This window comes from Salmo salar, chromosome ssa09, assembly GCF_905237065.1.
Source record: "Salmo salar chromosome ssa09, Ssal_v3.1, whole genome shotgun sequence".
Lineage (NCBI taxonomy): Eukaryota > Metazoa > Chordata > Actinopteri > Salmoniformes > Salmonidae > Salmo > Salmo salar.
Genome location: NC_059450.1, coordinates 21192331 through 21203100, shown reverse-complemented (window position 1 = coordinate 21203100; position 10770 = coordinate 21192331). Strand labels below are relative to the sequence as shown.

Genomic DNA, 10770 nt, shown 5'->3' with positions numbered 1-10770 from the left:
CCAGTCAGGAGTCGCCAGAGCCGCCCGCCAGTCAGGAGTCGCCAGAGCCGCCAGCCAGTCAGAAGTTGCCAGAGCCACCCACCAGTCAGGAGTCGCCAGAGCTGCCCGCCAGTCAGGAGTCGCCAGAGCTGCCCGCCAGTCAGGAGTCGCCAGAGCCGCCCGCCAGTCAGGAGTCGCCAGAGCCGCCCGCCAGTCAGGAGTCGCCAGAGCCGCCAGCCAGTCAGAAGTTGCCAGAGCCACCCACCAGTCAGGAGTCGCCAGAGCTGCCCGCCAGTCAGGAGTCGCCAGAGCTGCCCGCCAGTCAGGAGTCGCCAGAGCTGCCCGCCAGTCAGGAGTCGCCAGAGCCCGCCAGTCAGGAGTTGCCAGAGCCGCCCGCCAGTCAGGAGTCGCCAGAGCCGCCCGCCAGTCAGGAGTCGCCAGAGCTGCCCGCCAGTCAGGAGTCGCCAGAGCCGCCCACCAGTCAGGAGTCGCCAGAGCTTCCCGCCAGTCAGGAGTCGCCAGAGCCGCCCGCCAGTCAGGAGTCGCCAGAGCTGCCCGCCAGTCAGGAGTCGCCAGAGCCGCCCGCTAGTCAGGAGCTGCCAGAGTGGCCCGTCTGCCCGGAGATGCCAGAGTGGCCCGTCTGCCCGGAGATACCAGAGTGGCCCGTCTGCCCGGATCAGCCAGAGTGGCCCGTCTGCCCGGATCAGCCAGAGCGGCCCGTCTGCCCGGATCAGCCAGAGCGGCCCGTCTGCCCGGATCAGCCAGAGTGGCCCGTCTGCCCGGATCAGCCAGAGTGGCCCGTCTGCCCGGAGCTGCCAGAGTGGCCCGTCTGCCCGGAGCTGCCAGAGTGGCCCGTCTGCCCGGAGCTGCCAGAGTGGCCCGTCTGCCCGGAGGGGTCTGTTTGTGACCCAGAACCAAAGGGGTCTACCTGCGACCCGGTACCAAGGGGGTCGGCCTGTGACCCGGGACTGAGGGAATCTGCTTGTGAACCGGGCGAGTCTGGCTACGATCCCAAATTTGAATTACGTAACTGTGACTGTAATGAGTCTGACTACAGACCGGGACCGAAGGAGTCGGCCTACGACCTGGAACCGAAGGAGTCTGCCTACTGTCCAAAGCCAAGCAAGTCTGTCTACGGTCTGGAGGGCAGTAGGCCAGAACCGGAGCCACGTCCAATATAGGTGGGTTGGGGAGGGGGGGGTGTAGCACAGTGCCGTCGTTGATGGCAGCCACCCTCCCTTCCCTCCCTTTAGTTTAGGGGGTTTATTTTTGTATTGGGTTTTCTTTATGTTGGTGCATTCGGTGTATGCACCTTTGGGGGGGGGGTAATGTCACGTCCTGACCAATATTTAGGTATTATTTGTATTATATTTTGGTCAGGACGTGGCAGAGGTATATTTGTTTTGTATTTTGGGGTTTTGTGTGTGGTGTAGTGGGGTGTTAGTTGTTGGTATAGGTTCTAGGTTTGTTTTTCTATGTATAGTTAATTGGGGTTGGACTCCCAAATGAAGGCAGGTGTGTTGAGTTGCCTTTGATTGGGAGTCCTATATAATAGGGTGTGTTTGTCTTTGTGTTTTGTGGGTAGTTGTATTTTGCACTGCGTTATTTCTGCCTGTAAAACTGTCACTAGTCTTATTTCGTTTTCTTGTTTTTCCTCCGTGTTCACATTCGTTTAATAAATTAAGATGATGAGCACTAACTCCTCTGCGTATTGGTCCACGTTCTCCGACGATGATTTCGCTATATCGTCTAGCGACGAAAAAAGCTGTGACAATACTGGTGTGCAAAAGAGCAGAAAAGTAAATAAAAATGGGGATGAGGTAGGTAGATTGGATGGGCTATTTACAGATGGGCTATGTACAGCTGCAGCGATGTGTGAACTGCTCGGATAGCTGATGTTTAAAGTTAGTGAGGGAAATATAAGGCTCCAGATTCAGCGATTTTTGCAATTCGTTTAAGTGATTGGCAGCAGAGAACTGGAAGGAGAGGCGGCCAAAGGAGATGTTGGCTTTGGGGATGACCAGTGAGATATACCTGTTGGAGCGCGTGCTACGGGTGAGTGTTGTTATCGTGACCAGTGAGCTGAGATAAGGCGGAGCATTACCTAGCAAAGACTTATAGATGACCTGCAACCAGTGGGTCTGGCGGTGAATATGTAGCGAGGGCCAGCCGATTAGAGCATACAGGTTGCAGTGGTAGGTGGTATACGGGGCTTTGGTGACAAAACGGATGGCACTGAGATAGACTGCAACCAGTTTGCTGAGGATCGGTAGGATAGTCAGTTTTACTAGGGTATGTTTGGTGGCGTGAGTGAAGGATGCTTTGTTGCTGAATAGAAAGCCAATTCTAGATTTAATTTTTGATTGGAGATGTTTAATGTGAGTCTGGAAGGAGAGTTTACAGTCTAGCCAGACACCTAGGGATTTGTAGTTGTCCACATATTCTAAGTCAGAACCGTCCAGAGTAGTGACGCTAGTCAGGCTGGCGGGTGCGGGCAGCGAACGGTTGAAAAGCATGCATTTAGTTTTACTAACGTTTAAGAGCAGTTGGAGGCCACGGAAGGAGTGTTGTATGACATTGAAGCTCGTCTGGAGGTCAGTTAACACAGTGTCCAAAGAAGGGCCAGATGTATACAGAATGGTGTCGTCTGTGTAGAGGTGGATAAGGGAATCACCCGCAGCAAGAGCGACATCATTGATATATACAGAGAAAAGAGTCGGCCCGAGAATTGAACCATGTGGTACCCCCTTAGAGACTGCCAGAGGTCCGGACAACAGGCCCTCCGATTTGACACACTGAACTCTATCTGAGAAGTAGCTGGTGAACCAGGCGAGGCAGTCATTTGAGAAACCAAGGCTGTTGAGTCTGCCGATAAGAATACGGTGATTGACAGAGTCAAAAGCCTTGGCCAGGTCAATGAAGACGGCTGCACAGTACAATCTGTTATCGATGGCGGTTATGATATCGTTTAGTACCTTGAGTGTGGCTGAGGTGCACCCGTGACCAGCTCGGAAACCGGATTGCACAGCGGAGAAGGTACGGTGGGATTCGAAATGGTCAGTTATCTGTTTATTAACTTGGCGGCAGCTTTCCAATCTTTAGGGATCTCAGATGATAGGAAAGAGAGGTTGAACAGACTGGTAATAGGGGTTGCAACAATGGCGGCGGATAATTTTAGAAAGAGATGGTCCAGATTGTCTAGCCCAGCTGATTTGTACGGGTCCAGGTTTTGCAGCTCTTTCAGAACATCTGCTATCTGGATTTGGGTGAAGGAGAAGCTGGGGAGGCTTGGGCAAGTAGCTGCGGGGGGTGAGGAGCTGTTGACCGGGGTTGGAGTAGCCAGGAGGAAAGCATGGCCAGCCGTAGAGAAATGCTTATTGAAATTCTCGATTATCGTGGATTTATCAGTGGTGACAGTGTTACCTAGCCTCAGTGAAGTGGGCAGCTGGGAGGAGGTGCTCTTGTTCTCCATGGACGAGATCAAGGTGTATTGCTCTTGTTTCATCCTCTCCACGGCCTCAGGGGTGTCTTCCGTTGATTGCATTACATTCACAGCAACCTTCCCCTCATTAGTGGCAACTATGTTTCAACTCCTTATTTCACATGGCTGATCTGAGGCCACACACGCCGGCATGCACACACACAATTATTGTAGGGCATTTATTTTGGCTACACATGCCCATATTTTGTCTTAGATTTAAGTCGCAATGGACATGGAAGATGAAGAGGGTTACGATTAGATTTAAATCGTATAGAGCAGCTATATTTTTGGTTGTAAGATAAATCTTTTAGTTTAAGATAAGTTTCACGTATGACATGTGCAAATGAAACCATTGTACTGGCCACTCTATTGTGAAAAAAGGGCATTGATAGGAAGGTAGATAGGGCTGATCAATTGGAAGTGCAGTTTTCTCCCCAGGCCTTCCTTCATATCTCTACCTCCTGTATGTGCTGCGGAGGGGTCGGGGGTAGGGTCAGGTAAGTGGTGGCGTGGGCGGGCTTCTGCCCCTTTATCAATCAAGATTTTAATTACACACGTCCAGGGTGACAGCTAGATTAGAAACCAATCAACGCTATCGGCCACAACATCTAATTACTGTTTATTGACAGATATGGCCCCCTTCACTTTCCCAAATAAGATACACCTCCCCCACCCCTTACACAAAGAGGAACTGCTCCTACTGTCCATGAAAGACTTTATGATTAGTAACTCTCTACTTGGAAATCAATGTATGCTTATGGAGGCAGGCATTCCCCCAAGTATTCAATGGTAGTCTATGTCAAGTTATCTATGGAGCTGAAGACATTCAATCTCATGTAGCCTGAAAAAACAAGAACCTGAATTAGGACCAGTGATTTTACACGTAATTGGACAATACCGCCGATTAATCTCTCCTAACACTATGTCCAAGTGTTGCCGTGTTTGCTGGTGTTGGTACAGTATTTTGGGTGTTTTCCATAGTTCAGCTGTCAGTTCCACCTGCATATATGCTATTTTAATGACCAGTGGTGACCGACCCCTGAGCTCTAACCCTGAGGACCATACAGGTAGACCATCAGGCACCGTGAACCCCGATGCTCAGAATGCTGCTTCCCAGCCCATTCCCCCTGCATCCTTGGGAGCATGGAGCGCCATGCTCTGCTACTCTCTGCAACTCTGGAGCATGTCTGTCTACTCGCCATCAGCTGTTTGACAACCCCCACCACCACGCTGAGCACTTCACCGTTAAAGCCGAGAATCTGCCTCAGGTAAATATGGAGTCAATTATTGGATTATTGTTATTTCATTTGGCCGTGTAGTAATGGCTGGATTATAAACATTGCAGAGTATAGATTTCCTGTCAGATCCTATGAATCAAACATCCTTATCTCATTTCCAGACTGCCTCTCCACCCAGCACTGCCATTTCCCAACCAGGGAATCCGGGGGAGCAGAAAGAACAGCCCTGCAGCCACCCAGCACAGCTCAGCACACTACAGGCACTCCAAAGTCCATTCAAAGATCTCAAAAACCACTTAGGACTCCTGCCCATATTTGTTAAGCAAGTAAATCTACGGGGTGAAGTGCACTGAATTTAGAAAGAGGGGAAGAGAAGGGAGAGAGATAGTGAGGTAGACAAGGGGGAAAAGGGAGAGAGATGTCTTCCAAATGAAATTTGGTGGGATGGAGGCAAGCTGACAGCAGGTGGAGTTAGTGGAGCTGCCCTCTGATTTGGTTTGAACCATGGAAAGAAAAATGTTTGTCTTTCTTTGAATTATGCAACATTTTTGAGAGGGAGTTGAGATTAATGCCTGGTTTGTTTGATCCCGAGACATCACTAATGGCAGTTCTGTCTGACGGTTGATGTTTCTTAGCTCATCTCTCTGTTTGACATGGGAGTTACTTCACTGGGTTTACAACATCATGATTGGGTTAGTGGAACAGTGTAGAGCAGTAGAAAAACAACCATCCACGGAGCTTACCTTACAGTCTCTATCCAGCTCTCTCCTCACATCTATAGAAAGAGGAGAATATTAAGAGAATAAGACCATTATAATGTAGGCCAACCCCGAAAAGCATGAGTGTACTGTAGTTTGAGCAGAAATCAGTCTATTCATTCATCCCACCAAGGCACTGATAATAACTCCATGCATGCATGGAAACACACTGGTTTCATTGACCTGCTTACTAAGTGAGGCAATAATCACCTTGAAATGTAACCATCTGAGGAAGAGTGTTTTCATTGGGAACTAAACAGGGCACTGTTGTAATTCCTCAGACCTGATGGATTCTGTGCCTTTAACAAATTGTATTTATAGATTTTCCCTTTGAAGGGATAATCTGATCTCTTAATTTATATTTCTACCATGAAACACAAGTGATCTTCTCAAACCCCTGGTGCACCTCAATTGGAATACATTTTCACATGCACTTAATCGCATTCAAATATATTGATATTTTTAATGTGACTGACTATTTTATAATTTTTATGTAACATAATGCTCTCTTTAAATGTCTTTATCAATAGCCTATCAACATGGACCCTAAACTTGTATATTTAGCCTATGAATTGAATGAATGGGTTAATTATACAGACATAGTGCATGTTGTTGCTGGCAGGTTCCTGCCATTCGTTCAGTTCATGAATTGCAATGTGTTATTGTACAATAAAAATGCCTCCCTTGTCCTCGGTGGTCTGGTGAAATACCACTCCCTCTAGCGGAGATTATGGAATTGGCGCGCTTGGTTGTCCCTACACAACCTGCACAAGCCTTCAAAGCAAGTGTATTCAGAATTGAGGGGTCATCTCAGCTTAGGGTCAGCGTTAAATGAAAGAGTTTTAGAATTATTATCCCATAATGTTGTCTTTAAAGGTATGTTACTTGATGACAGACAACTCATTAGATGTCTCTATTTTTGTCTTTCTATTTGACATAATTGCCCACGAATCCTATGAAACAATGAATTTGATAACAAGCATATCAAACATTGCACATTACTTTCCTGCTATAGTAAATTCAATACTGACACCAGTGGCCTACAGTCCACGACACTAATTGCAGCAACTTAATGCAAATGCATATTTCCAAGAGGCAAAACTAATTAGGCTACACGTTTTCATACAATAACTGAACTGAGGTCATTGTGAAGAAGGGGGTTCCTGATAATTTGCATACACATCTGGCCCCCATATGCACCGTCTCAAACTTCCTGAGGGTCTGTCACAATGTTAGCAGCTATGCGATACTGTTGCGACGCCCTGATCTCACTCTGCTGCAGACGCGACGCTACTATTGTCTTGTTATTTATTCATCAACAGTGGAATCCAACCGACCTTTTCCAGAACTACTGTGGTATTCAAGATTTGCACCGAGTGTCAACTGTCACTGCTGTTTTCTTGGTGAAGATGCACACTAACCCAGGGGCACACGTTGCTGTTATGGACCCCGAGGGGGAGGGGGGAGAGAGGGCAAATATTCAGTGGCAGTTATCCAAATTATCCCCGACTTTTTCTCCGTAACTGTAGCAGTAAAGGTCAGTAGTGGCTTCAAACAGCTGTATAGGCACCTACCTAGGTCTCTGCAACAATTTTGGTGTCGCCGCAGGGGATGGACTGAGAGGGCAAAGGCTGGAGGAGGAGTTGATAGCTGCCTACATGACTAAAACTGCACATTCACAATCATAGGGAAAGAGCCGCTATTACGCTATTGAAGACACCACTCCTACGCAGTAGCCCCTGGGGATTTGATATGACCTGTCTGTGTAAGGTAGAGTATTCTCAACCACTTTTCTCTTCCATTTATTATCATGGGCCCACTTTTCTGTAGCTATTTACAAGTTGGCAGTTTGTAAAACTTCATTATTAGCCACTGAGTTAAAGGTTGATTCAAATATTTTGAAAGATAGATGGTCACAAATTAAGTTTTGTATTTTGATGGAAGTTAGTGTGTGTGTGTTATTTCATGCAACTTTTTAAAAGTGCATATTTCACTATGTTACTGATGTGAAGTGCTGTTGTTATTGATTAGGCTGAAGCTTAGTTCAGTCCCGGTTGGCAACTCTAATGCATGTAGTTTGCACACTTGCAAAATAGCAGCCTCAAACCCAACGCAACGTTTTAATAATAACCCCGCTATATTCAATGTTTCATAACTATGGACAAGTTCAACATGCACTCTTTTATCCGTTTCTTTTTTTCTTAATGATTTTCTTTTTGTATTGATTGTGGCTCTGAATCAGAGAGCCATGATGATGGCTGCCTGTTTTAATGAAGGACTGTTAATCAATGGAGCTGAAATGTAAATCAACTTGAAGTGCGTCGCACGCGCCTCATAGGCAAAATGAAAAACAGAAACATGATGTGAGAGAGATACAGAGAGAGGGGAGGACTTCCGCTAAAGCCAAACGGTCAACACAATTGCTGTCCCATGTCGTAGCTATTCATCGGTAACATTACCTTCATAACATCACTCGGTCCAGTGTTGAGTGAGTTAAGTTGTGACTAATGCATCTTGGAGTTGTTCGGCACGTAGCCTAGCGGGTAGAGAGGCGAGCTGGAGGGTCGTCAGTTCGAATCCCGGGTCCCGGGAAAAATCTGGTGGGAAGTGAGCTGGCAACTGGAGTGATACCATTGCCTGCCGTTGATCCCTTGAACAGGCACTTAACCTCCCCCCACGGCACCCAGTGTGGCAGTACCCCACATCTCTCCAAATCCTGTGTGTCTTTCAGGTTGTTGGGTTTAAGGTGGAGGTCAAATTTTGGTTGGACCATGTGTGCAATTGACCAGTAAATAATTATCAAAATTCACTCTGCGGGAGTACAATTCTCGTGCCAGTGAATCTCGGGAAGCAAGGCCCTTCTACTTTTCTCCCACGTTTACTGCACTGCTCTCTTGTTACCATCTTGAATACCAGATGTATAAGACCATAATACTTTACTGAATGTTTTCTAGGCTACTATTGGTCAAATTTGACCAAAAACTTAGGCCCATGCTTAGCCTGGGGACCAGGTTAGCATACTATTGTTATTTATTGCCTTTTCGAAATTACAAACATTTGGGCCTATGCAGTGTGTCCTATTCTTCAATTCATATAACAGCCCCTGTATCCATAATTTTGAGACAGATGAAATCGTTGAGAAACTCAAATTCTAGCTACTTTGAAACCAGAAGCCTAGGTTAGATGAAATGGACACAATGCATATTTTAGTACTTCATAATTGTGTGGTGACACACACACGCACACACGCACACACGCACACACACACACACACATACATACACACACACACGCACACACACACACACACACACACACACATACATACAAATACACACATACACGCACACACACACACTGCTTCAACATGTTGTTATTCTTATCGAATATGTATTTATCGTCTAAATTGAAGCCTCTATATCAGATTTGCAGAGTACCAATTCCTCTTTGGTTCTCGGTGTGCAATGAAATAAGGGAGCTCTGTGAATGTAACACTAGCCTAAAGTCTTGTATGACATGAATTGTGCGTGCTGTGTTACTTTCTGTCATAACTCTGCTTCCACATTTGCTCTCCTAAGAGTGATCAAGTGTGCGCAATTCATCGAGCGGGTCTCTTCTCTTTTTTGCATCCGATTCTCCCTGTTAAATCAGCTGCCACTATTGCGATAAGGGAAGGTTTCATAACACACCCGATAAGAAGGTATTATGAACAACATAACTTTTATAACTGAGCTTACACTACAACAGTCTGGCCAATGTCATCTGGAAGGGAAGTGTAATATTTCTCTATTATATTACATCATCTCATTCTCTGATATGCATGCAGCTTGTAAATGTTGGGCATTATCAACTGTGCTAGGCACGCAATGAATAAGGATGATCTTGGCATATGAACATGAATATGTAACCCTGTAAATGATCCCAGTCACTAAAACCCCTGTGTGTGTGTGTGTGTGTGTGTGTGTGTGTGTGTGTGTGTGTGTGTGTGTGTGTGTGTGTGTGTGTGTGTGTGTGTGTGTGTGTGTGTGTGTGTGTGTGTTTTTAAACTTTAAAAAAAAATGTATTGAGGATTCCAGCACTGACCCAGCCATTTTCATATGCATTCCAAAGGGATTGCTCCCGTCCCTTTAACCAAATCAGATGGATAAAAAAAAAAATCTGTTTCAGAATATCTAAGACATCAATCATCCATTGAATACAATGCTTGATGTTGATGCCTTTAGCAAATGCCAAAGCATGTTGTTGTAGTAGCTAGCAGCTTACAGCTGTAGCTTACAGTAGTTTACAGCTCTTTGATAATATATAGTCATTTTTTACATATGCTTATTCATGAAATCCCTTGTCAGCATTGTCTGTAATTTTCACCATGTTTCTGCAGGGTTGTATCTGGGTCAAGGAAATTGGGTAGCACTTTGTTTTGAAGAAAACATGTAATCTTGATTTGGTCTGGATATTTCTTATTACTCCATTGGCATATTCAGTCAGGGTTGTTGCAACTTCAGCAAACATTTATTCATTAATTCACATATACACTTTTGGATTGTATATTGTGTCTTATAGTAGCAGCCATGTCAATCATTGACTTAGATGTGGAAATAGAGTTCTTTGGGGTACTGTTAGTCATTTTGTGTCTTTAAGAAAGACTATATGTTTTAATGTGTGCTGCTTTATTTAACAAGGCAAGTCAGTTAAGAACAAATTCTTATTTACAATGACGGCTTTCCCCAGCCAAACCCAGACAACAGGAATCCCAATCACAGCCAGATGTGAGGCAGCCTGGATTTGAACCAGGTACTGCAGTGACACATCTTGCACTGAGATGCAGTGCCTTAGACCACTGCACCAGTCGGGAGCCCAGGGATAGCTCCCCCAAATTACACAATGGTTTCCTTACCCTGTAAGCAGTATATGGACAAGGTGTGACAGCAATCCATGCTTTGGTTTAGTTTCCCTGGTACTGTTTCTAAATGCTAACATTTTAGCATTTGTGGCACAAATCCCATTCAAGTCATGGGACCAATATTAGCATTTTTTGTCCATCATGTTCAAATCATCCATAAGTGACTTTGTTAAGCTTCACAGTCAATTCTAGATACTTTTGTTTGATTTGGACATGATGCGTGAAATATGCTAGTGTTGATCAAGTCCTGCGTTGATCAATAGCGACTGTGTGATGTTTTTGCATCGATTATGGAAAGAGCCGATGAATAGAACTGGATTATTTGTCAAGCTGGAATACCAACATGTAGTTATGGGGCAGTCCTATTTTATTACAGATATACTGTTACTGTACCACAGTAGGGAGAGATAAGTT

At 45.5% G+C, this 10770-nt stretch overlaps 1 protein-coding gene across 2 annotated transcripts in view; it reads left to right on the top strand.

Annotated features, from left to right (window-relative positions):
* Positions 1-7007: 7007 nt before the first annotated feature.
* Positions 7008-10770, top strand: part of esrrb (estrogen-related receptor beta) — a 67770-nt gene continuing 64007 nt past the window's right edge. Inside the window, exon 1 of one of the 2 annotated variants that reach the window (XM_014210889.2) lies at positions 7008-7226. The gene's annotated coding sequence lies outside the window, so the exon portion shown is untranslated. The remainder of the gene's footprint in view (positions 7227-10770) is intronic. The other variant, XM_014210885.2, reaches the window with a different exon arrangement.